This window comes from Pezoporus flaviventris, unplaced genomic scaffold, assembly GCF_033815535.1.
Source record: "Pezoporus flaviventris isolate CSIRO_AGI_PZ_B2104156 unplaced genomic scaffold, CSIRO_AGI_Pfla_v1 ptg000066l, whole genome shotgun sequence".
In the NCBI taxonomy this organism is placed as follows: domain Eukaryota; kingdom Metazoa; phylum Chordata; class Aves; order Psittaciformes; family Psittacidae; genus Pezoporus; species Pezoporus flaviventris.
The window spans coordinates 9,548,509-9,569,936 of record NW_026892614.1 but is presented as its reverse complement, the minus strand read 5'-3'; the positions used below and the strand labels follow the sequence as shown (position 1 = coordinate 9,569,936).

Below are 21,428 nucleotides of genomic sequence, written 5' to 3'. Positions count from 1 at the left end.
CTCCCTGGCAGAGCTCACAAAGTCCTTGGTCAGGGTAAACATCACTTAGCAACAACTGAAAACATCGGTGTTATCAGCACTGTTCCCAGGCTGGAAGTCAAAACACAGCGCTGCACCAGCTACCACGAAGGAGAAAAATTGACTGCTACTGCTGAACCCAGGACACAAGTACATGTTTCCTGCCTTAAAGTGATTAAAATTATGTTAAATAGTTACTTTTGAGTCCTAATTCAGGCTCTGTTTATAATCTTTTGGCAAGAATGTGAGCCTTAGACATACCAAGTTTTAACAAGCTTTTCACTGCAGAACACTTGGCTATTGCAAAACTGCATTTTTGGGTGCTGTACTTTCTTATGAGAGCTTAAACTGTGAACCTAGCACCTTCTACAGTATATAGGAAGCGTCTAAAAAGCCATCACACTGCATGGGAAAGGAGCCACCAAGAAATGCTGAGGAGGGAGATGGGGTTTGTGGCACACATTTCATGCAAGGTAAAGTGAAACATCATCTGGCACTTGTGAATTTCCTGCTGTAGTCAGTTAGCAGCCTTTGGCATGTACTGTGGTTGGAGGAAAATCCATCTTTTGCTTTTGGCTAAAGCATTCACCAAGGTTTGAGGAAAATCATTTGCTTGAAGAGAACCCATGCTTCCTGCTCCCAGAAAGTGTCCCACCAGTGGGAGTGAAGCGCTGCAGTTGGAGCTTCACCAGGCTTTCCCTAAAGTATGGAAGCTCAGGGGTACCTGCAGAGCTTAGGGCATTGTGGTCCTCAAAGAGCTTGGGACTCCCCTCCCCTCTGAAGAGCTAGAATATTTTCATGTAAATGTGAATATATGCAATTTGTACAATCTCTGTTTTATTCTACAACCAGTTTGGTGACTCTGAAATCCTGACCCCAGGGCAAGGTGTCAGAGAAAGCTAAAGAAGGGAGTGTGTGCTGCTCCCTCTCTTTACATGTTATTTGGGGGTTATATTTATGAAGAGCAGTTTCAAGGGGTTTTTTGAGGGTGGTTGTGTTTTTCTTTTGGGGTTTTGTGTTTACTTTTTTTTTTTCTTTTTTCCTTTTAGGGTATCATTTTGAACTAAGTAGCACATAATCAAAGTTATTGAATTTTTTGGACTATCTCTATAACTCAGTGTTATGAAAGAAACCTTCAGTCAAGTGCAGTTTTAATAACTGCAAAGTGATGCCAAAATATTAATGGCTTTAAAGGATTTCATCCTTTCAGGTCTTCAGGAGAGTAATTTAAAGTTTTTTCCTTGGTTACTTTTTTCCTCTTTAAAGGCTCTTCATTTTCAAGTATCAGTGTGCTGCCCACTTCTGACACATTTGAAGGTGTTTTATGCTTCTGTCAGCTCTCAATAAAAATGAGGGTTTTTTCAAATGAGCTGATTATCCCTATATAACATTGGTCATAGAGGGAGGGAAGGGTATTGGGAAGGACAGCAGTGTAACAACTGAGAGAGGAGAGAGATAGGGCTGAAAGATGTAGACTAAAATCCTTACAATTGAGGCTCCAAGATAACTGAGGTTGAATTGTTTCAGTAAGCGTGTCTATACCCAACTTCAAGTCTCAGTAAATGGGATGGAAGTTTTGTTTAGAGAATGGCTGGTATTTTACTTACCTGAAGTCCCACCAAGAAGTCTCTTGTTTCTGCAGAATTTCAAGGTTGATGATACTTTTATGTGTTAAATCCCCAGGGAGCATTGCAGAAGTGAATGCTGTCTCCTTGCCACCCACCTATGGACTCATGCCTGAGGGAGATTTCTTTGCTTTCTGGCAGTTGACATTGTCGGTCATTGACACTCACAGCTTGGTCAAAAATGTGTCTTTTTTTCTGAATGACCTGTGTTTGCCTCCCAGATGCAAAGATTTTGTCTGCACACTATTTATTGGTGTTACCTTCTTGAGAAATAATGTGCATCCCATGTCTTAGGTTAGCTTGAGACCACTCTCTATGTGCTTCACCAAAAATTGTACTGTCTGTGGGAAATCAAAGGCTCCTTCTTAATTCCCGTAGGTAGCTTGTAAATGTGGTGAAGGTGTCCCCACCCCAGAGCTGCTGTGCCCCAAAAGCTCTCCTGGACAAAGCAGTCTCAGGGGCTCACACCGCTGTCCCTGCCCCGGGGCCAGCCCTGTGCTGTGGTGCTACTCTTGCATTGGCCCTGCCATTTGTGAGACCACAGGAGGCTGCAAGGGACTTACCAGTCTCAACACTGATCTCTCCAGGCATGAGGTACGCCAATTACACTGCTCCACAGTTTGAGCTACATCTGAAAGTGCAGTTTGCATATTTATGGAAAGACCCTTCTTGTTCCTTTTGTGCAGAAGGAGTGAATTTGAATATAGCTGTGCTTGTGGTATTTACTCTTACACCTTCTTGTGATCCCTAAATTGGGTTATAAAATCAGCAGATTCCCTTTTGCTTGGTGATTGTTTCTAGATTTACATTTTTACTATATTCTGAAGTAACTTTAAAAATTATTATTATTTAAGTGACTTCTGGTTGCTCACAGTGTTTTCATGTCTGATAGAGTACTTTATGAATCACAGGCCATAAAATGTGCATAATGTGCAAGGACCACTTAAGCTGCCCTAAAATGATCCATAAAATACTGATGGTTTAGGTGGCAAGTTAGGAACTTGGGGTGTGTTTCCCATGGTAACTTTGTCCTACTGTTTTCAACCTTCTATAAACATATAAGATTATATTGTCAGAGACCCTATTTCAGCTTCAGGGGGGCATTGCTTTTAAAATCCCTGTGCATTCAGCTCTTCTATGTGTGCCCATGGCCCTTTTTTCACTTAGTTACAACTGAATGATAAAATCTTTAAGGCTTAAATTATATTTAATACCAACCTCCAAAAGTAAGCTGGGAATCATTTTACATTCAAATAAAGAAAGAAACCACAGTCCTAAAAAACCTGGATTAGTTTCCAGCTCACTCACAGGTTTCAGTACTGGGACAGTGATAGAGCAAGAGTATGTTTCTATGACTTGAGGAAAACCAAGGCCATGGTTTTCTTGATGTCATGGTTTAAACCCAGTCAGGTAATTCGTTCACTCACTTCCCCCCCCCCCCCCCCCCTTTCTTGCCCTCCCCCTGCTCTCGGAGGGACGGAGAGGAGAATCAAAAGAATGCAACTCCCACGGGTTGAGATAAGAACAGTTTAGTAACTAAGGTATAACACAAATCACTACTGCTACCACCAGTGATAATAATGATAAAGGAAATAACAAGGGAAGAGAATACAACACCTCAGCACCAGCCAACCGATCACTCGCCCCCCCAAGCCCGACCAAGCTCCGACCGATACCTCCTCCAACCCTGCAGTCTCCCAGCCCCTTCTGGCTAACTCCGTTACTTCCTGGGCATGACGTGCTGTGGTATGGAATACCTCTTTGGTCAGTTTGGGTCAGGTGTCCTGTCTCTGCTTCCTCCCAGCTTCCCCTCCTCCCTGGCAGAGCATGAGGCTCACAAAGTCCTTGGCCAGACCAAAACATCCTTGTTATCAGCTCTGTTCCCGAGCTGAAAGTCAAAACACTGCACTGCACCAGCTACCAAGAAGGAGAAAAAATGACTGCTACTGCTGAACCCAGGACACTTGATTTAAATGAATTATAACTGCTGTTCAGCCACAGTAGAAATTTATGTTCTGGAATTACAGAAAGCTGACAAACCAAGTGATCTGCTGCTGAAGTCCCATTGCTTGTTCCCTATTTCCAAGATTCAGAGCAATGTGACATAATATGCCTCCTTTCTTATTTCCAAAGTTAGAGGTAGATTTCCCTTGCACAGGGCATATCACAGAGAAATGGTGAGCCACCATTTCTTTTTTTATGTGTCAGAAAGCATAAAGCATCCTTTGTTCCTGATAAATCCTGGGCACTGGGGTTGAACGAACAAATGAAGCTCTCAAGTGAGCAAAAATACGTATTATCACTCAGGTTCCAGAGGCAAACATTGGTTTACATGCAAATATAAAGTAAAAGTGATGGTATCTACATTACATGTGACTGTGTCACTCAATTCAAAGTATTTATATGTTTCTATGTGTTATTCTTCAGTCTCTTGGGTTTGATTTGGAGCCTGACTCATAGGTACAAAATTTGTGGGAAAATTTAAATTGTCTTAATTTTCTCTTCAAAAGAAGACTTAATGCCAAAACAAAATTTCATCATCATGTTTGTATTCATTGAAAAGTATGATGACTGAAAAAAGGGAAATATAACCCCCATTTTCAAGAAGGGGAAAATGGATGACCCAGGGAATTACAGACCAGTCAGTCTCACCTCTGTGACTGACAAAATCTTGGAGCAGATTCTCCTGGAAGGCATGCTAAGGCACATGAAAAACAACAAGGTGCTTGGTGACAGCCAGCATGGCTTCACTAAGGGGAAATCCTGCCTGACCAATTTGGTGGCCTTCTATGATGGGGCTACAGAACTGATGGACAGGGGTAGAGCAGCTGATGTCATCTACATGGGCTTGTGCAAAGCATTCGACACTGTCCCACACGACATCCTTGTCTCTAAATTGGAGAGACATCAATTTGATGGATGGACCACTTGGTGGATAAAGAACTGGCTGGATGGCCGCATGCAAAGAGTTGTGGTCAATGGCTCAGTGTCCAGCTGGAGACCAGTAACGAGTGGCGTCCCTCAGGGACCGGTGTTGGGACCGGTCTTGTTCAACATCTTTGTCGCTGACATGGACAGTGGGATTGAGTGCACCCTCAGCAAGTTTGCCGATGACACCAAGCTGTGTGGTTCAGTTGATACCCTGGAGGGAAGGAATGCCATCCAGAGGGACCTCGACACGCTTGTGAGGTGGGCTGATGCCAACCTCATGAAGTTTAACCATGACAAGTGCAAGGTCCTACACCTGGGTCGGAGCAATCCCAGGCACAGCTACAGGTTGGGCAGAGAAGAGATTCAGAGCAGCCCTATGGTGAAGGACTTGGGGGTGTTGGTCAATGAAAAACTTAACATGAGCTGGCTTCAGTGTGAGCTCACAGCCCAGAAAGCCAACTGTATCCTGGGCTGCATCAGAAGGACTGTGACCAGCAGGTCGAAGGAGGTGATCTGCCCCTCTACTCTGCTCTTGTGAGACCTCACCTGGAGTATTGTGTGCAGTTCTGGTGTCCTCAACATAAAAAGGACATGGAACTGTTGGAACAAGTCCAGAGGAGGGCCACAAGGATGATCAGGGACTGGAGCACCTCCCATATGAAGACAGGCTGAGAAAGTTTGGGTTGTTCAGCCTGGAGAAGAGAAGGCTGCATGGAGACCTCATAGCAGCCTTCCAGTATCTGAAGGGGTCCTATAAGGTTGCTGGGGAGGGACTCTTCATTAGGGACTGTAGTGACAGGGCAAGAGGTAACAGGTTAAAACTTAAACAGGGGAAGTTTAGATTGGATGTAAGGAGGAAATTCCTGTTAGGGTGGTGAGGCACTGGAATAGGTTGCCCCGGGAAGTTGTGAATGCTCCATCCCTGGCAGTGTTCAAGGACAGGTTGGACAAAGCCTTGGGTGATATGGTTTAGTGTGAGGTGTCACTGCCCATGGCAGGGGTGTTGGAACTAGATGATCTTAAGGTCCTTTCCAACCCTAACTATTCTATTATTCTATGATTCTATCTGCAGAACCACTTCATGTTATGATTACTAATACAAAATAATAGATATTCCATATCAGAGACTGAATATTGGCCAGATTTCTCAGCAGAGACCATAGGGGAATATTCTTCATTTTGTCTCTCTGCCACAGAAGTAATGCAGATCACCTTTTTAGCACAGAGAACTTGTTGTATGCTGTGTGTGCATATTGGTAGGTATGATTCAGTAGCACCGGCCCTACAGTTTTGTCTCATTGGCTAGCAAAGTTTCAGTGTTGAATATTATTTTAGTATTCAGTGCATAATAAAAGCAATAGTACCCACGTTTGACACATGTGACTGAGAATTAAGATAATTGCTTATGCTGGTTGGATTTGTAGTTGTATTCAGGTTGACAGAAAAAAATTCAATTTGTCGTGACCTCCCAGCTGTTCCAGAAAGAGCCTACTTAATGAAACACTTTACCATATTATTTTGTGTGTTCTGATTTTTATTCCTTATATTTAGTAGTGAGATTACTTCTGAAATAACGGTAAATGTTTTTATTTATCCCTAACTACTGATCTCAGCAGTGCTACAAGTGGTAATAAATAGCAACTATGGAATCACTTGTGCCTCTACATCAATGCCAGGATAATCTTTAATTTAATGATATACCTTAGCACTTATCACAACGATTTAATTCCTTGCAATTTATGCAAACTTAACAGATGATTTGGCTGCATCAGTGTATGTTATTTAGCTGCTAAACTCTCATGAGATAATGACAAAATGTTTATTTCTGTTCATGTTATATTTCCATAAGTGTTGGCACTCACATCCTGTGGTTGTATATCCAAAAGCTTTATTATAATTTTGTGAAATACTGGTCATCATAACTACTTTTTTAAAACTTTTTTTCTAAGGCTACTTTTTCCTGACTTAAAGGTAATTCAGTTAATATAATCTGAAAAATAACCATTGACTCACTGTTGCTGCAATAGGATATGAAAGTAATATTAGATCTTTTTTTTTCTAGGGCAGTATTAATGGATCCTAAAATGCAAACCTTTTCCAAATTAAATAGCTGGTGCAAAAAGCTGCAGTTTAAAAAGGGAAACTGTCCAAAAGGTCAAAGCAGGTATAACTACATCCAGGAGCAGAAGCCGTATGGCTTTGCAAGAGGGCACAGAAGACAGACCTGGCTGCTTTGGTTGATCATATATATACTTCTGGCAAAATAAAGGTTTTGCTGTCTGTGCTTGTTCCAGAGGTTTGCTAACACTCCAGGAGGCAGAAGTGGTCATGGATGGAATTTTGTGTGGGATGTCATTATTTCACTCTTCTGAGAAGTCTCAATGTTTATTCATTAGAGATTGCTATGGTTTTCACTGATCCATAGGCTAAATGACTGGAGTGTTTCTTAGGGTCCTTTTTTCATGGTTGTTTTTATTCTGCTGGGAAATTCAAGAGGCAGGGAAATGGCAAACAGAGTAAATAGATTTTTTTTTTTACACTGAGAACTTAAAATCCATTTGGGATATTTCTCTCATGAGACGGAATTTGGGAAGTCATGCCAATCCTTTCATAATAATTAGAATTTTATTTGCATAAATGGTATACTGTTACAGAATTGTTCAAAGCAGAACTCTGGATACTTTAAATTTCATAGTACTCATTCATATGGCTCCTAAACAATAAAATTACATTTCCTATACTAGTAAAGATAAAAGGTATAGCACTCAGTTCCTGGCTTTTTCTTCACTTTTGGTCCTGTACTATTTATCATTTCTGTATCACATAGCTATCTGTACGCAGTCTCTAGATTAGATCTGAAGTAAGCTGATTTTTATCAAGCCACTGGATAATTCTGACCACTTCATCTGACAATTTTAGTATTGTGCCATGTCAGCTGACCTGTGTAACTCAGGGATTCCTCTGTCACCAGCATACCAACGAATGTCTTGGAGCATTATTTCAGCATGTGCCTGTTAAAGGTAAGAGAGGAAAACATTTGCTTTCTGTGTATTAAAAATGTAATAAGTGTTATGTGGAATTAGGGGATAAGCTCTGTTTTTATTCTGGGCTTGTCAAGGCTTTGAAGGAAGCAGTGTGTGGGCCAGTCATGGCATCACATTGGTTTTGTGTAGAAAATATGGTATTGTCATTCCACCATTCTTCTTCAATCCAGAAGGAGGTTTCTGACACGTTCTTCTGAAATCTGTTACGCTAGTGTGAATGTAATATTTTTGCAGGGCAAAACTGTGAATTGCCTGTATCAAGGGGTTTTTCTGTACAAAAATACTTAGCAGCAGCAGTGCTCAGTATGTTCTTGGTGCTTTTATTTCAGCTCAAAAGACCAGCATTTTATCTTACTGTGAGTGCTAAACAAGGCAGGATGGGGTTTAGCATATTTAGTGTTGCATGAGGAGCAGATAATCCTCAATTCAAGCTGGTAAGCCTGAAAGGGTTTTCAGCTGCTTGTCCTTAGCGAAAAATCTTTTCTCCACCTGTTTTCTCTTTGTTGGTGGTGGGTTTTTTTTTAATAGACAGTTTTTATTATCAGTACAACAGGAGGGTATTTTTTGTCTAACATGACAGACATTTTGGCTGGCTGTCATGTCAGTTTGGCATAAGATACAGCAAGAAAAAGAATAAATTCTGATCAAGGCAACAATGTGATTATGAATCATATTTGTCCTGTGAAAAAATGTCTTCTGTAGAAAGCATCATTTCCTAAGTAGAGAACTGCTCCAGGACAAGCGTATGCTCTTAAGTAGGCATTGCATCATCCAGGAAACTCACCACAGCAGTTCTTTCCAGTTAGAGACTAAGGTAGTCAGTTAATCAACTGGCTTTTGCGTTAGAGATCGTATGTCATATGTCTTGCCAAGTCAAGAATAGGTTGCAAAACTTAGCATGCAGTTTACATGAATGATTGCTCTTCTTCTGATGCTTCTCTCTCAGGAAAAAAGGCACTTGTTTCTACAAGACAAAGAACTCTTTGTTTTACAGATTCCTAGGAGTTTTTATCAGCACTGTAGCCTGGGAAATGCAGATTGTATTGTGACTACTTTGGAGTATTCACAGTGATCTTCAAATCTCATTCTAAGGTCATTAGAGCCTTTAGCTCTTGGGCTTTTCTGAGTAGCCTTACAAAAGAATAAGATGTAGAATAAATGTTTTCTTCTACCTGAGAGTCAGGTTATCTGCGTGCTCCAGTAAGGAGAAGGTGTAAGTGGTACTGAAGTTGCCAGCTCGCTACCCCAGCCATATCAGTGATCTTCAGTGCCTAATGGTCTTCAAAACAGTGGCTAACAAACTTTGGGTCCATTCTAAAACTTGTATTTTAGGCCAAGCATTCTTAGATACTCACTTTTTAAAAAAATATATTTGCACTTTTCCCAGTTATGAAGCAATGCCATATAAAGCTCTCTTCTAAAAATTATCAAACATTCCAAATTCTCTTTTCATTTATCTTTTTAAAGCACAGGCAGAAATCTCTGGTGAAAGCAGACTAAGACAGGCTTTTACATTAGGAGCATTATAAGGTACATTGCGTAATGCCATTTGTGCTGATATGATTTTGTTAGATGAGTAAAATTGAGGAGAAAGCCAAACTTGTACTGAGTCAGAAACACACAGGAATTGTTCTATGCACTGCATATTAAAAGAATAAATGATTTTTCATATAAAAAGCACATTGTAATTTTTAGAACTCCCTTTTACATAGGTAGTGCTTTTCCACTTGTTTTAAATAATGTTCCATAATTTTTAAATAGCAGTATTGGAGAGAAGATGAATAAACATCCTTCTGCAAGGTATTTCATTTGAGGAGAGTGAAAAAAAAAGGGAAACCTATTTGTTCATTTGGATTGTTGTTGGGTTTTTTTCCTCATTATTAGATGTTTGCAGATGAAATTGCAATACTGCAGTAAATGATTTTAAAACCAAAACATAAATGCAATTCCTTTACTGCCCTATCTACTAAGGGAGTGATCGTCTGATTTTTCCTTCTATAAATCGAGCAGAATACCTGCTGTCAGGACCTAATCACCTGAATGGTACTTGAGCCCAATTACTCTGTTCCAAAACCAGTAGCCACCTTCCACCCTGGTAGCATATGATGAGGATGCTCATGCAATAAGCTGTTCAGGAAATGCAAATTTTAATCAATTTTTTACCTCCCTCACTGGAATGATATATGGCTTGCATTACTAATATTAAAAAGTATGGTCAGAATGAAGCACAGCTCAGAGCCTCTTTATCATATTGCCTATGAATTATGATATTACCAGCCAGAATTATGGTCCTACAAATTCTTGCAAGGATCTCACCCATCCGTTTCGACAAGAGACTGCAGTTCCATCAATAGCCTGGCTGCCCTGCCCACCAAATCCTCTTGATATTTCTGTATCTGAGCAAAAATTTGGAAGGGAGATGAAACAGAATGACCAGAGGGGCCAGGATGGCAAAACATGCTTTTGTCTCTGTGGTCTGCTAGAATATGGCTAAAACAGTTTTCCAGATGGCATACTGTTACTAAAATACATGCAACATAAAATTACCTAAAATCCTGAGCTTGTGTGCTGTGGAGGAGCACAGTGCTGTAACAGCATCTTGTTACTGCAGCTCCATTCATTTGTTCTTGTACTTGCAGTGAAGCCCTGGGGCCTGCAATTTACAGAATTACTGAATATCCTCATGACTTGAACTGGAAGACAAGTCAGAACTTCCCAGACCCAGTCTCAATTTCTCTCCAGTGGTGCTGAACTTGGTTTTGAGTGTATGCTTGCTTGGCACTGTTTGTTTTCTCATCCCTCTCTGAAGTTTCTCTCACTGGTTACTGCTCACAGCTTACTGTTTCTGCTAATTAGGTGACAATTTAATCGTTGATTTGTAGGTGTTTGCTAATTAAAATTAATCATGAATGCACACTTGTAATTTTATCTCATTTCAAAGGAGTGTGATCACAGCAAATGAAAAGAGGGCAGGAGGGAACGATTCAATGTGTGTGCATAATCTTCTTGAGAACCATGTAAATGCTTTTCAGATTTTTAAAATGCTGTACATTCATCTACCGGTTGAGCAGAAAATTCTGCCACTAACTGAACAGAGAACTGTTTACTTAATCTAATGAAAATCCTATCTGAATGGCTAAAAGCTAGGGACTGGGAATTCTCACACAAATCTCCAGGAGTATCAGGCACCTGCAATGCAAGCTGTGGTGACATAAGTGAGAGTTGGGCTGTTTAAAATTTGTCGGCATCAGCCTCTGTACTTACATTTGTCCCTGTATTCTTCATTCTCCCACCTACAGTGAAACCTGTAGGTGTAAAATGTTGGAAAATTTTACTTATAATATTATAGTTATATGTGTGTATATATATGTTATTATGTAATTATATATATTATGTTTATGTCATATATATGTATAACATATATATAACATATTAGTTATATGTATGTATAACATATATAACATATATTATATGTATTAAAACATAGGTTTTAATATAACATTAGTCTGTAAGTGTCTGCAGATGTCCTCTCCCAAGTGTTAGTTGGTATATATATCAAAGGTGGTTTCTGATTGTCATTCACTGAGAGAGCAGTGAATATAACTTCAGTGGAAGTTGATTTTGTCCTTATCCCAGTGAATTTGAACTCATTCTTTATGTGGGGTTCTAGACTTTCATGTTTGCATCTGAGTCTTGGTGTGTGCAGCTATAGTTGAACTTTGATCTGCAAAATATTTGTCCATGCCTTTTAGTCTCCCGTGGACTTTCATAAGACTGGAACACTCCTGCTGGCCTTTCAGAAATAAAAGGGATAAAGGATATACAAAGTATTTCCTTCTTTTCCCTGCATATCCGAAGAGTTTGAATTCGGCTGATAACAGGGATTAAATTAGTTTGGAACTGGGGAAAAAAGAAATCTTAGTGGAAGGAAATGTGGTCTTTGCAGTTCCACTGTGGACGTGGCCATGAAAACAGTGCCAAAGCAGTGTGCTGCACTGAGGCTGCATGTGTGAAAGGGATGTGAGCTGGTCAAAGTGCAGAGCTGCAGTGAGGGAGACCACCTTATCTCAAGACCTGGATAACAGGTCAGCTATTTACCTGCTCTAAAGGAAATAAATGGGTAAGGATGTTGACTTTCATTTCTCACCTCTGAAATGGGCTGACAGCCAGACACAGCTAGAAGTGTAGCACTGGAAGCTGCTTGCATGCAACTGAGTATTAATTTCTCACTTGAAGAGGGCCAGAGGTGCATTTAGTACCTTTGCTGAGCTTCTGCCACCTTTGCTGCATGTCCTGCTGTTCTCACGCCTGGGCGCGTAGTGCCAAAGTGGGTGCTCTTTCTCACAACTCAGGAACTATCAGGAAGTGTTTTTAAGAGTTCTTTAATTTGAAACTATGGCATGCTAAAGTGCTTCAGAAGAGCTCAAGTTCAGTGACAGCAGTGCTTTGCTGAGTAGTATCCTACAAACTGCAAGTATGCATCATATGCCCCTTTGTTTTCCAGAGGTTTTGTGGTTTGGGGTCATGTTATAGCTCTTAGTAACATCTCATTGGATTTGTTCATCTGTTTGAACAGCTTACGTTCACTGATGCCAGGCCTGCCCTGGGTCTGTACTGGATTGCAGCCACGCACTGTGTAGGACAGGAGTCAGGGTTAGCAGTCAGGGTTAGCAATCATCTTTGATACACACCAGCTTTATGTGATAGAGCAGCTTCAGGAGTGAGGAAGAACATAAAGTAATGGTATATAGACTTTAAATACAGGATAGGTGAAAGGGACAGGGAGGGCAACTAGTGAGCTTAATCCTGTGAAATTGCCAAGGGAGGCAAGAGAGGACAGAAATGTAAAGAATAGGAAGAGGTTTTTCAAACTCTTTTGTGCTACATGTCTGTGATGAGTTGCTCTGTGTCACTTAGGTGATGCAGAAACAGCCATAAAGCTGGTTTAACAACATGTTTTCTCTAGATTACTGCTTCACCAGAGCTGTATGAAACAACTGGAGTGTAATGATGAATCAGTCTTGTTTAATTTTGTTTTGCATACTTGAGCAACATTATTAATGGCTAAAAAGAAACATTCATATTTGTTTATAGTAGAAACTGAAACAATTTGAGAAAAAGATGTTTCCTTCTGATCTTCAGCTTTCTCAATTAAACAGCATTTGAATCTTGAATCTCTTGAAACTCATTCCTTGTTATTTTTTCTCAGTCAGGACTGTGTCTGTCATTTCCCCAGAGCTGAACTCCCTCTGGCTAAAAGTCACTTTACATATTCCTTAAATGCAAGGCAATAAAGAATGCATTAAACAAACAGAAAGAGAGAACAATGCAGTAAAAGTCAAGTCGTAATCATGTGCGATTACAATTACTGCATGTTGTCTTTTCTTGTATCTCTGCTTTACCTCACATATCATACTTTTCTGGGCATACATTGCACTTAACTGTAATTAACTACATATTGGACCAGTTTTCAGCAAATAGACTCCGATGATGACAGAAAAATTGGAGATTAACAGTGAATGTGTTGTGAGTCCTGCCAAAGACTTTAGACTGTTTCCATTGAGGTGACTTTAGCAATTTGAACTGTGGAAATGAAACTTTAAAGTGTGCTGAAAATTATCAGCTGGGTTCTTCAGTAGTTCCTTAGAAAGTTTTGGTTCAGTGCTGATGTTCTCTTCAGCCAAATAGTCTGGCATTTTCCTTTGTATTACATTTATTGCTCCACTAATACTTGAAACAAATGAAGCTAAATCTAGAGCATTTCTCTTCTTGATTGCATTTGATTAGTACTTTCTAAGGCAGTAGCTTAACAAGCCAGAAGTTGAAAGGTAGGTTTCACATATTCATGAAATGCAATGAAATGTAGTAAAATATAATTTCTCATAATACATCAAGTATTTTTCCCCTATAGGTGGTTTCACTATCCTGATGAAATTCAAATAAGGGTCCATATCTGTTATTTGTCTTGCAACTCACAGCCAGAGCCAGTCTCCCTTTATTGCCGAAGAAAGATCCGTAGAACTTATCCTGCAGTGTTATGAATCATTCTTCCTTCCACCAGAGAACTTCACATACATCTGTCTCTCAAGGTCTGCAAAATGGCAGCCAGCTCAGGAGCTCTTGTATAGCAGATGCCTTACTCCAATGTACAGTTCTCCAGAATGCACAGAATGATGGGTACACACTGTTTGCAAGGGAAATAGAGTAAAGGTAACAGATCAAAAAAAATCTATATATTCTCGCCCAGAAATCAAATCACAATGTTGGGGTTTTTGTCAAAACAGCTAAAGAAAATTGTACTCTATTCATCTGTGTTTTTTTCAAACGTGACTTTAAGAGAAATTCAACATATTCACATAGAAAATATAAGCTGAAATTTGGATTTCATGGCTTTTGGTGTCTGTGGTTATTCACTTAGGTATTAAGAGCAAATTCTAATGGGAAATAAAGCCATTATTACATTCTGACACTGAAAACAATAATTCTATTGCCTCATTAAGCAGGTACCAATAAGTTCTATTTCCCATCTGAAGTGGTTTTCTAAGTCATACTGTTGCCTCCATCTGAAATAAATCCACAGAGCAAATCTGATTTTTCTTAAAACTGCACAAGAATAAACACAGCTGAAGAGACATCCTACTATCACTCTTTTTTTTTAGTGGGTTCTACTATTTAGGATGTCATTAAAGTTAGTTTTAAGAGTGCACCATTTTGACTCATTAGAGAAAAAGCACTCTTGACAACTTAAGTACAATAGCTGCCTCACAATTTCATGTCATTTTCTGCAAGGTTTGTGAAAATCTTTAATATTAAAGTTTATCAGAATGGACAAAAAAATGTTCCCTTTTGTGTAATACAAAAGTTTAGCTCAGTATAGCTTGTTTATAAGCAGCAAAGTTTCCTGTTTGCTAGAAGAAAATGAGGCCTTAGGAATATCTGGCATGGGTTTTGCCACTTATTTGTTTGAAGCCAGAGCATTTGTATTTCTCTTCTCAGCTTCCCCCTCAGTGAACTTGCCCTGCCTCTGAGTTCTCGGCATCAACCTTTCTGACATTGTGCATCCCCAGGAGTGGCTGCCTATGGGCTCACCTGCAGCAGTGCTGGCCACATCGCTGCTGACTCTACCCCCGAGAGGCCTTGGAACCTGTGTTTCACTGGGTCTCACCAGCATGTTTTGGAGGATGCTATGAGGGCCAGGGGTTTGCACAGCTGCCAGTGAGCTTCCTGTGCTGCAGGGCTGCCCGTCTGGGAAGGAGCCTGCTTCGAGGCTGACTGTGTGCAACTGGGTTTTAAACAAAGTCCTTTCACCCAGCAGATCACTGACACAAAACCTTCCAGGTTTGCTTTAGTGCCAGGTTTGAGTGTGTGGATGGAATTTTTAAGCATATTTATTTGATAGGTTGCAGTCTCCAGGTACAGAAAGCACCAATTCATTGATAGCTCCTGCTTTTCTTTGCTCAGAAAGTGCTGTCCTGCTTGAAGGTGATACGTGGAACTGTGCTGGCAGGTGGCTTCAGAGGCATCAGACTGTGCCGGTGATTTCATCCAGGCTGTCAAGGCATTTTCAAATTGGGCATTCCCTTAAGACATCCAGGATGTGTGTGGAACTGGCATAAAGCCACCCTGGTGTTTCCTGCTCTGCATGAGGTAAAGCACCCAGTGCTGCAAAGTGAAATCTAACCTCATTGCTGGTGCAGGGAAGTGTCCTGATCTGCTAAGCCAATACAGAGCAGCCTGGTTTGCACAGAGCAGAGATATTAGGGCAGCAGCAGATTGTTTATTATATGTATTTGCATTTTATTTTCAATTCTAGCTCTCCAGGGGCCTACTTTGAAATCTGGTGAAGCCCCTCGGAGTCTCCATGGGTTTAGGCTAAATAAGCAATATCTCGCTTTTCAGTTCCACAGGAGTGCATGCCACAATACACCTTTTAAAATGACAACTTTTGAAGTTGAAAAGTTGCCTGCTTTCTCATGTGTAACCCTTTCAACTTGCTCTGATATTGTGAAGTATTTACATTTCCTCAGGTAAATCTGAAGAGATTTTGTTCTTTTCCTTGATGTTTATTGCAGGACTTATACTGTAAACGGTAAAGATACTTTGGTACTTAATTCAGTTTGTGGCTCTGCATTAACAGGATCAGAACGACTTTATTTCTTATTTGGAGTCAAGGTTGTCACAGGTGTTACCAGGCTTAAGGTCTCTAAAAGTGCAGAAGCAGTAATTTGCTGTACAACTCCATGGATTTCATAAATAAGAGCTGAAAGAACCTGACAAAGTGTATATGTGCTGTTTTCTGTGAAAATGGTGCTTACTTTTTTTTAATCCTTGATAATATTTTTATTCAAGAGCTTGAGTCCAAGAACATTCTTTGAACACACCTCTAATTGCTTATGAATATTCCAGTTATGGAGAAGGCAGTAATAAATCATCTTGCCTTCAGAGAAAGAGAAAAAGGAGTGTCGTTGTGTGATGAAGACTGTGGGTGGGTTATCAGGACTGTGAATTTGAAATACTCTTTTTTGCCATTGACTTTTTTTGAATTTCAGCAGTCGTTACTTTTCTTGCTTTCATTCTTCTAAATATGTCAATAGTAGTGTCCTGGGTTCAGCAGTAGCAGTCATTTTTCTCCTCCTTGGTAGCTGGCACAGTGCTGTGTTTTGACTTTCAGCTCGGGAACAGAGCTGATAACAAGGATGTTTTGGTTTGGTCAAGGACTTTGTGAGCCTCATGCTCTGCCAGGGAGGAGGAAAAGCCGGGAGGAAGCAGAGACAGGACACCTGACCCAAACTGACCAAAGAGGTATTCCATACCACAGCACGTCATGGCCAGGATGTAAGTGGGAGTTAGCCAGAAGGGCTGGGAGACTGCGGGGTTGGAGGAGGTATGGGTCGGTGCTTGGTCAGGCTGGGGGGGGCAAGTTATTGGTCAGCTGGTGCTGAGGTGTTGTATTCTCTTCCCTTGTTATTTCCTTTATCATTGTTATTATTGGTGGTAGCGGTGGTGATTTGTGTTATACCTTAGTTACTAAACTGTTCTTATCTCAACCTGTGGGAGTTGCATTCTTTTTGATTCTCCTCTCCGTCCCTCTGGGAGTAGGGGGAGGGAAAGAAGGGGGGGAGTGAGTGAACAAGTTACCTGACTGGGTTTAAAACATGACAAGTAGAAACAGTCAACTTAGATGGATGCTTAATATTTGCAAAATGCTTTTCAGCTTTTAGCAGAAAAATGCAAAGATAAGACAAAATTAATTAATTTGCTAAATTCTTGTCATATTCTAAAATAAAAATGAATTTATTTTTCAATGGTTTCTTGACATAAAATTGCTAATAATAACGATATTTGAGCGGTCAATTGGTATACAGATACTGACACACCAAAAAGTAATACAGCTTTTTCTTTTTGTTTATTAAGTTCTGAAATCTCCTTTCTATTCTAATAGTCCATTTTGGTCACTATTGAAGTAAGAGTAAACTTAGTTCAGTTATCCATTGTCTTTAATAGAGAGTTCAATAGTATTAAAATTAGAACAGGAGAAATTTTGGGGGCTTTTCAGTAGATTATTCTGAAATAATTGACTATTCCATGACAAAAGGAGTTTTGAAAAAGATTTTCAGTTTTTGGCAGTTACCTATTTGTAATATAATTACAATTAAATATGATTGGATGCATTTTACATTTCAGTAGATTTAGCTAGATTTTGTGCTTCTTTTAATTAAATGTAAAGTTTCAAATTGTAAAGCTCAACGTCAGAGTCTAGGTACTGTTGGGAGGAAAGAAATGGCATAATATCAGAACTACACATAAGTCTAGTAGAGCTTGAAATACAGGTGAAAATACACCTTTTTTACTGTTTTGTTTCATTTTGGTGTTTGGTTGTTTTTTTTAATGCAAGCTGTATGACAGTAACCAGTTCAGGGGACGAATGACTAAACACCACTGGTTGCTAGGTACTGTCACTCTTATTAGGGATATTCTTAACTGTTACAATAAGGAGATGGGGAAGAAATAAAACCCCGCTCAACTCTTTGAACCCTGTCAAAGTGACCCCGAGTGCAGTGCTTGAATTCCTCTCTCCAAGGAAGTAGAAGCTTTTGAAATCTGGGTTCTTCAATTCTTTCCATCTTTGTTAGTCTCTTTATGATTGTTAGATTGATGCAATCAGTATTTCTTCTATACATTTTCTAAGACAGAAATGTTTTAAATTAGTGCCACACAGATTAATTCAGGAACTTCCAGTCCCAAAACCATTATCTATTGAATTTGAGGTTCACTTGATATTCAGAAGAGCACAGGGTGGAATTTGTACTAGATACTTGCCTCTGGTACACATAGACAGTGAAGAGAATTTTCATTATGTTTTGTTTTCTAATCACAGTATCCTAGTGTGTGGGTGTTTTGTGCAGGTTATCTGTTCAGCTCTTACTGCCTGAACTTCACTGTTAATGTCTTAAGTGAATTTAGTGCCTTAAGTGAATTAAGTTTGTCCACTGGTGTGTGGCTTTATCTCTTGTTTTATCAAACACCCTGCAATATAATGATAAGGTAATTACAGTTGAAGCAGTGCAAACACCCTCCCATTATAGGCTGCATTATTATAAGTAATACTTAAATGACAGTTTAGTCCTTCTTTAGCGTAATAAACACTTAGGAAAAGATCTGCAATATGCTTCTTACACTGAAGTAATTTTAAAGCACCCTCCAAAATTCGTATGACATGTTTAGAAAGGAGTGTATCTTCTGTATCTTGAGGTCAAGAGTTATGGATAATATCAATTTTAGTAAACCATGCAATATCATTTAGAGCTCCAGGAAGTAAAATCACCTAAATCCTGTAGCCTGAGAGAGGGAAAAAAGAAAAGAAAGAAAAAAAAAATCATTAATTGTGTGGGAGCTTCCTTAAGATACAGAAGCACACTACGAGACATTAACAGATTGAGAAAGATGTCAACCATTTTTACTGTGTTTTCATGATGGATTGTTACTTACTGGATTGCACTGAAGCAGGAATAAAACATGAAAATTGTGAGATCAGTTCCAAAACCCTTTATTGTGCATTTCTTTGGTTGTAGTCATGTCTTTCAGCTGACGTTCATTTGGTAAAATCAGCTGGCACTTCCTCTTGTACCCCAAGCTGTGAGCTCAGCACCACTTTTTGAGACAAATGTAAGTTTGCTATGTAAGAATTATTAATGTGGCTTTGAAAGTGACATTTATGTCTTTGGGCTCTATCAGACCAGAGGAGGAGGTGCATCCTCAACACTTTCACCCAAAGACAGAAGGTGCTTGCAAGGCCAGCAGTAACAGCTGGAGACAAGGAAAGAAAATGCCAGAGCACGTAGCCTGCAGTGATGGCATTTTAGCATTTAACATGCACATGCTGGCAAAAGAAATAAGTAAACGTGTGCAGTTTATGGCAGTCCCCGAGACCTCACAGCCGTCATATCTAGCCATGCAGTGCCTTGTCTGTGATAGATGTGTGGCATCCCTCACCCTCCCAGGCAACAGGGCTGTTGGTACAAGGAAAGGATTACTGCTTCCTCTCGGCGTGGAATGGTATGCCAGATGTGTGTGTGGTAATCTTGGTGCAGAGAGGAGGTTATTTTGTGCTCATAGTCTCTAATAAAGACAATTAATGTGAAAACTCTTTCTTCTTGTGTATAGAAAAATAAAACGATTACCTCTGAGCATTAACTTTGTGTTAACCTGTACTGTGTGAAGGTACACTGCCAAAATATGTGGACTCAGAGACAAAAAGTACACATACTATACCTAAGAATTTATTAATATATATATATATATATATAAAACTGACATTTTTGTCATACAGGAGATATAACTTCACAAAGGTTCATGTAATAAAGCTCTTTACACATTTCTTTGTTGTTCATTGTTAATGAATGAGATAATGAAGCTATTAATGCTGTTGTAGTTCAGATTGCTGATTTGAGATGAACAACTTTGATGTAGCTTCAGATTTTCTTCCAAAGAGTTAATGTGTTACTTTTACAGGCAATAGAGGGATAATATTTAGAACCTCTTTAGTTACAGTTATCATAGTTAGACATTTTAAACATCAGATGGTTATAGGAGAGCTTCTTCCACCTCTTATCCCTGCTTCAGTTCCTGCTTTTTCCTCCTAAGCCTGTGCAGTTTAGGTCTCAGGCAGACAACCTGATCCTTAGCAAGGCTGTGCTACTGCTAGATCTCTGTGAAACAGTTAAGTATAAATAGACTTATTAGTCGATTTCTGTGTAGCATATGCAAATATGTATGTATGCATATATACACATGTGCACTCCTAGTATTTTGCTAAGATATAATGCTGTTAACGTTTTGCATCTGGAAATGATGATTATAGTAAAACTCATTTTTCATTTTGTTTCACTGGAGCACAGGTAGTGATGCTCCATTCTGCTGAAACTATTAAGATACAATAAATTCACTGACAAAAAAACAAAATTGGGAAAATGTCTCCACATTAAATCTAGTTTTAAATGCCTTGAATTAGCTCCTTCAGGACAATGCAAATGACTGGCTCTGTTTTTAAGAACATTTCTTGGAAATAATTTCCGAAGTAACTTAGAGTGATTGAGTTAACAACAAAAGCAATTTTGGACTTCAGCAGAAAAACAGAAACTGTGGGAACAAGAAACAATAATGGTGCTGCCATCCTAATCACTGTGGACAGAAAAAAGTGCTTTAAGGAAAACCTATTTCATGCTAACTTAATACATATTTAATTTCCCTCATCTGATGTGAAGAAAATGAGATAAATTGATGCAATCTGTAAGTCCAGAATTAAAACCACATGTGTAAAATTCAGACAATTTATCAGTTGGACTAAGTGTGTTTTTCTCTAAAAAGGGTATGAATAAACCCAGTGCATAACCTTTTTTATACATAGCAGATGTTATGTTGAAACTATCCCCCTTGGAGTTTGTTTCACAGTTAAATACGTGACCTATTTGTCATTTCTCAGATGTCATGAGTTGTTTAGCTCTATCAAATATGAGGTTATGGACTTTTCCTAGTTTTTCTAGAGTCTGGTGCAGAGGACTTGCTTGTCAGACTACCCAGTGGACACCCTGGTGATGTTCAGCACGTTTGAAAATGAGGGAAAGTGAAGTCAACAGCAGAGGAATTGCAGGAGCAGCAAAATAGCCTCAGTTTCTGTGAGGATCTGTTCAAGCAAACCTTCATAACTACACGTTTTCCTGATATGGGTCAAAACTGTTAGGGAAAGACGTAAATATGCATATAGTGTCCCTGTTTCTTCTGGGATAGAGTTAATTTTCTTCCTGGTAGCTGGTGCAGTGCTGTGTTTTGGATTTAGTCTGACAATAACATTGATAACATATGGATGTTTTTAGTTGTCCCTGAGTAGTGCTTACCCAAAGTTAAGAACTTTTCAGTCTCTTACGCTCTGCAAGTGAGGAGGTGCACAAGAAACCAGGAGGAAGCAGAGACAGGACACCTGACCCAAACTAGCCAAAGGGGTATTCCATACAAGAAAATGTTATGCTCACTATATAGACTGGGGGGAGCTGGCTGGGGATGAATATTAGTCACTCCTCAGGGACAGGCTGGACATCAGTCAGTGGGTGGTGAGCAGTTTTATTTTGCATCACTTTTCTTTCTTGGATTCTATTCTTCTCTCTTCCCTTTTCATTACTATTATTATTGATGTTATTACATTTTCCTTTATTTCAATTATTAAACTGTTCTTATCTTGACCCACAGGTTTTACCTTTTTCCGATTCTTCTCCCTATTCTGTAGGGGAACAGGGGTAGGAGGTGACCAGGTGGG

The 21,428-nt window shown here is 39.6% G+C and overlaps 1 protein-coding gene across 6 annotated transcripts in view; it reads left to right on the top strand.

Annotated features, from left to right (window-relative positions):
- Nucleotides 1-21,428, top strand: part of CHRM3 (cholinergic receptor muscarinic 3) — a 273,296-nt gene that overhangs the window by 162,730 nt on the left and 89,138 nt on the right. Inside the window, exons 3-4 of one of the 6 annotated variants that reach the window (XR_009746555.1) lie at nt 7,494-7,594; nt 10,258-10,466. The exons of the other annotated variants lie outside the window; for them this stretch is intronic. The gene's annotated coding sequence lies outside the window, so the exon portion shown is untranslated. Of the gene's footprint in view, nt 1-7,493; nt 7,595-10,257; nt 10,467-21,428 lie in introns of those variants that run through there. 6 annotated transcript variants of the gene reach the window in all.